Source organism: Phragmites australis, chromosome 23 (assembly GCF_958298935.1).
Source record: "Phragmites australis chromosome 23, lpPhrAust1.1, whole genome shotgun sequence".
Lineage (NCBI taxonomy): Eukaryota > Viridiplantae > Streptophyta > Magnoliopsida > Poales > Poaceae > Phragmites > Phragmites australis.
In genome coordinates this window covers 19,188,013-19,193,833 of record NC_084943.1, presented here as the reverse complement: position 1 = coordinate 19,193,833, position 5,821 = coordinate 19,188,013, and the positions used below count along the sequence as shown (strand labels likewise).

General features: G+C 51.4%; 1 pseudogene; it reads right to left on the bottom strand.

The window, feature by feature from the left end:
- Nucleotides 1-1,241: 1,241 nt before the first annotated feature.
- Nucleotides 1,242-2,542, bottom strand: LOC133906039 (receptor like protein 29-like; annotated as a pseudogene).
- Nucleotides 2,543-5,821: the final 3,279 nt, after the last annotated feature.

The window sequence follows — 5,821 nt, the reverse complement described above, 5'->3', positions numbered from 1 at the left end:
GATTACATTTGGAATGCAAGAATTTCATAATAATTTTGCAAGAATTTCACAGGGCCTATAACGTGGCCTTAGTTCTTAGATTGTGTGACAATTGTAAGCCATCTTAGCACTCTCACATCTACGCGTCACCGGTTTGAGTCCCGAAAAATCATTGTAAAAATATTTTCGGTCGAAATACCTATTGGAGGAATTCAATGAAATAGTCATCAGCTGGGATCTCTTGTGCTCTTGCGCAGTTGCGCGTAAGGTGCCTTCAATAAAAGGCAAAAACGTCGTGATCATTGATACTGTCACCGATCAAAACTTTTCAAAACTTTGACCACTAATTTTTCTATGATGATATTTATAATATTATGATACTATCTTTTGAAGGAAAAAGTATAGTCATATCATTCCGAATGTTCAATCTTAACACATATATAGAAAAAGATCATTGATAACAAAAAGTTATAGAGTTTTACTGCACAGCCAAATCGTTACTACTAATTTTTCCTTTGAAAAGAGGAGTAACTCATATGACCCTGCCAAGTCTTAATGACCAAGTACGCAACTCTTTTACCACCTCTGCCTTGGCTAGAAGCACAGGATATCAGCGGATCTAAAAGGTAGTCCGAGTAGATCTAGGACCACCTAGATTTTAGCCCAAAAAATTATTAACCTATTACAAATGAGAAAAGAAAGTCTATGGTACCCTGTATGATATACAATACTCTAACCGAGTATCCGACTAATTTTATGCTATTCTCAAGGGTTTTCTTTCGCGGACGAGATTCCCGTCGTGAAGGAATTCTCGTTCCCTTCAACGCTCCAACGGTTTCACTTCACAGTTCCTTTCACGACGGAATTCCTAGGGTCATTCCCTTCAGGACGAGATTCTCTCTCATTTTCCTTCGCGAGTCCCCTCGAAGAAAAGCTGTTGAAGATGAGAGAAAATAAAGGGAATAGGAACGGAAAAATGAATCAGGAAGGAAACGAAATGAAGAGAATATGGTTAGGGATAGTCTTAAGTGACTAACCCTAAGCGACAATCGGTAGGTGAGCGCGTGGTAGGGAGGCGGGCAGGCGACGAGGCATCTGCTTTGGTCAGACGCAGCAAACCATGGAGGAGTTGCAGCTGCGAAGAATCTACGGTGGGTTGAAGTGCTGCTTGGATCCACCGGCAGAGAGGCTCGGAGTCGAGTTGCCAGCCATTCACCAAGCATTTGCAGTAAGTGAATTTAGCTCTTGGACCTCAGAACTGAAGTTACCATGACTTCAGTTTCATCTCAGTCGTGCATGTGATCCAACGGAGGAAATGGGCTCTTCCCCCTCTCATCTCCTTCGTGACCGTGAGGTTTCGCAACTCGGAGATTCCAAGAGGGAAATAGCCGATCAGCCCATTGTTACTGAGCGCCAAGAAGGTGAGCGAGGCCAGGTTGGTGATGATGTTCGGGATGCCACCGGTGAGGTTGTTCAAGCCCAGGTCTAGCTGCCGCAGCTCGCTGATCCAGCTCGGGATGCGGCCGGACATCGAGTTGTAGCTTAGGTCGAGACCGACCACGTTCTTCAGCTCACCAATCTAGCTCGGCACTGGCCCGGTGAGCGAATTGTAGCTAAGGTCGAGGCACACCAGCAACGTGACTACGGCATGCGAGATCTCACCACGGACCAGGCCATTCTGGGCGGAGATGGTGAGTACCTGGAGAGACCGGAGGCTGGGCAGATCTGATGGCATCGTCTCGGATAGCGACGGGTTTGCCTTGATGCTGAGCTGCTGCAGGCCGGAAGTCGAGAGTTTGGCGGGCGTCGGCAAGGTGAGTCATGGTGGCGGCCGGCTTCGTGAAGCAGTCGATGAAGAAGAGGAACTGGAGGTGGGGCAGGGAGAACACCTTGGTAGGGAAGGCGACCGCATCCTTGCATGTCGGGTTGGGCTCCACGCCGAAATCCAGCTGCTCGACGTGCATGCGCACCGCATCGGCCGCGTTGCTGGCGCCCGAGTCTGCGCCTGTCAGGAATAAACCACGCCATGGGAGTAGTGGTGTGCGTGGCGCCGATTCGCATGGTGGAAGCCGCGTCGTCCGGATGAGCAAGTGGCTCACGGTGTTGCTGCGCGAATCCTGCGGATCATGGCGCGAAGGCCGGCATGGAGGCGAGCTTCGTGGCATGTCCTTGTCTATAAGTAGCCCTGTACTCCTTCATGTTTTCTTTGCCAAGTCCAGTGAATAAAGTAGCCAAGATACAGGCGAGTTCATCGCCGCGGCGTTCGTCACTGGAAAACAGTGTGTCTACTGTGCTTCTTCTACCTCTCGCCAAGAGTGTTGGTGTGTGTGTGGTTGAGTGGTTCCTGGGCGAAGCCAACAGCGCCCGCGCCAGGGGTGGTTGACTTGCACTCGAGGCCCGGCCACGGTGCGCCACAAGGGTCGGGACTCTCAGTGCGCCAGTCCCGGTCCGAGGACACAACCTCCATGACACGGAACAGCGTCTCCCTCTCGGCTGGGTCCATGGTCGCCGTCGCCATCGTGGCCATGGGGAGCATGAGCAGGGCAATGTAGGCTGGCACCATGGTGTTCGCGTGTGCGTGAGGAGTGCCTGTGAGGTATTTGGGGAGTCTCCTAGTCTGCGGTGGAGGTGGCGACGGGCTTACAGGCCTCCCCCGCGCTGCGCCTGGCGACGTACTTGGAAGGCTTGATTGATAGGGTGGGAGGGCGCTGTTGGAGCTACCTCCGGCGACACACGCTAGCTGGGCGCAACACACGCGGACAGAAGCTCTCACGCAGCACTGGAACTCAAGCGAACCGAGGAAGAAGATGAACAGTGGAAGAGAGAGCACTCAGCCAAAACAACGGATTTTGGTGCTACTCGGAAGACTCACGCCGAGAACACAAACACACAGACACAAGGAGCTGCGGCGACGGACGCCCCGGCGACGAACGCCTGGTTTTCTGTATTTCCAACTCTCTTACCAAAACAAAACAAGTACACGGTGGCTTATATGCACACAGGAGCAACAATCTGCCCAGGTCACCCGCGCACGTAGCGCACAAGCCACTAACTCCATGCACTACGAGTCTCACGCGCACGATCTGCATGAAGCGGTCCTCCGAGCTGACCACCACAAGCCACGCCTCTACGCCGTTGTTTTCCTGCACACATGCACGTATACACCACCTGCTTGCCACACATGTATACACATGCAACACACGCATGTACTAACTAAATAACACAATCAACTCCCTAATCATGCGGCGGCAACGCTAATCACATGGCTCCATGCAACTAACTCATAGCTTGCATGCGCGCACCACACCATGATGCCGAGCTGCAACACACACCGACGTGAACATATCACGATCCTATATGCAACAAACAACTACTCTACGATGCACTTGACAAACATAACTGCTAACCTGTGCACTCACACACGCACATTCGTGAACTAACACAACAACTAGCTAATAGAATCGCATGACATACATGCTAACTACACAAGTCAAGATTAATAATAACAAATTTCCCCCTAATCTTGACTTGGATTATTTTACCATCCTAGACAAAACTTCAAAGTAACGTCGGTTCCTCATCCGCCGTCGCAAGGAGTGCTTTTTCCTTCTTTGGCTTGGGACATTCCCTGACAAAATGTCCACGAACACCGCAATTATAGCATTTACCTTTCTTTCCTGTGGACTTGTCCTTTTGCCGAGACTGCCACTCGGCCGCCGTGAGCAGGAGCTGGCCATCACTGGTCTGGCTGGCTTGAGTGCGCCGCCGAGAACGCTCGTCGAAGGCCTTCAGCCTCCCAAGCGCCTCCTCAAACGGCATCTTCTCCACGTCACAAAACTGCTCGATCCCCGCAACGACAAGGTAGAGTCGATCTGGGACGGTGTCGAGGAGCTTCTTGACCATGGCAGAGTCGTCGAGTGTTGCGCCGAGGTTGGCGTACCTCGCCGCCATGCCATTGATTTTGCCGGCGTAGTCGTCCAACGGCTCCCCCTCCTTCATGTGCAGCAAGTCGAACTTGCCTTTCAAGGTTGAAAGACGAGCGGCCTTGACGCGGTCGGCTCCGACGAACCTCATCTTGAGGCTGTCCCAAAGCTCTTTCGCTGTCTTCTTTTGTGAGACCTGCATGAGGATGTCCTCCGGTAGCGCTTGGAGAAGTTGTGCCCTCACCGTCTTGTCCTTCCGTGCGTCCGCCACCTTGCCTTCCGCCGGATACACAGCCTCCCAAAGGCCCTGAGCATCAAGAATGGCCTCCACCTTGATCGCCCACGCGGTGTAGTTCATCGAGGAGAGCAGCGGGTACGCGAGCGAGACACCGCTCCTTCCCTCGGTACTGTGCGGAACCATCGCCATGGAGTCGAGGTAGTAGCGTAGGATCTTGGTCATACACGGCTCTGATGCCAATTGTTGGAGCTACCTCCGGCGACACACGCTAGCTGGGCGCAACACACGCGGACAGAAGCTCTCACGCAGCACTGGAACTCAAGCGAACCGAGGAAGAAGATGAACAGTGGAAGAGAGAGCACTCAGCCAAAGCAGCGGATTTTGGTGCTACTCGGAAGACTCACGCCGAGAACACAAACACACAGACACAAGGAGCTGCGGCGACGGACGCCCCGGCGACGAACGCCTGGTTTTCTATATTTCCAACTCTCTTACCAAAACAAAACAAGTACACGGTGGCTTATATGCACACAGGAGCAACAACCTACCCAGGTCACCTGCGCACGCAGCGCACAAGCCACTAACTCCATGCACTACGAGTCTCACGCGCACGATCCACATAAAGCGGTCCTCCAAGCTGACCACCACAAGCCACGTCTCTACGCCGTTGTTTTCCTGCACACATGCATGTATACACCACCTGCTTGCCACACATATATACACATGCAACACACGCATATACTAACTAAATGACACAATCAACTCCCTAATCATGCGGCGGCAGCGCTAATCACATGGCTCCATGTAACTAACTCATAGCTTGCATGCGCGCACCACACCATGATGCCGAGCTGCAACACACACGGATATGAACATATCACGATCCTATATGCAACAAACAACTACTCTACGATGCACTTGACAAATATAACTGCTAACCTGTGCACTCACATACGCACATTGATAAACTAACACAACAACTAGCTAATAGACCCGCATGACATACATACTAACTACACAAGTCAAGATTAATATTAACAGGCGCGCGGAGGTTGCCGGCGTTGGACAGGGTGGGCAGCTCACCAAGTGCCAGCGCTTCCACTTGGCGGCACCGCCAGCCGCCACCCCGGCTCGCAGTGAAGCCTTGTACCAATAAAACCGGGGGGGGGGGGGGGGCGTTGTGACTGGTAAGGCGATTGACGGGACGAGAGAGAGAGAGCCGAACGCAGAACAAGGCCGAGCCTATTTCCTCCATTGGATCGCACGTACGAGTAGTATGAAACTGAAGTCACCGTGACCTCAGTTTGGCTGATCTGCCTCACCACTGGTACCAATGCTGCAACCAGTTGTACTATCTTCTAGTATATCAGAGAAGTGAAAGACGTGGTGAGATGTGAATTTTTACTTGTACACGTGAGCGAATCTACTACTGCTACTCGTTCTCGATCGCCTTTTGGTCTCAAAAGGTCAAGATAATCTGAAGAGCTAGCGCAACACAGTTGAAGCTACTAATTCCCTATGGCCCTAACAGCAGTACCAAATATTTATATTATACTTTTAGCAAATTAATACTCATATATATTGAATTCGAAAATTTAGTGTTCGAAGAGAATACCCAACGATGAAATTCTAGTTCCACCACTGGCACAGGAAGATAATAACAATCAAGATAAAGAACCGA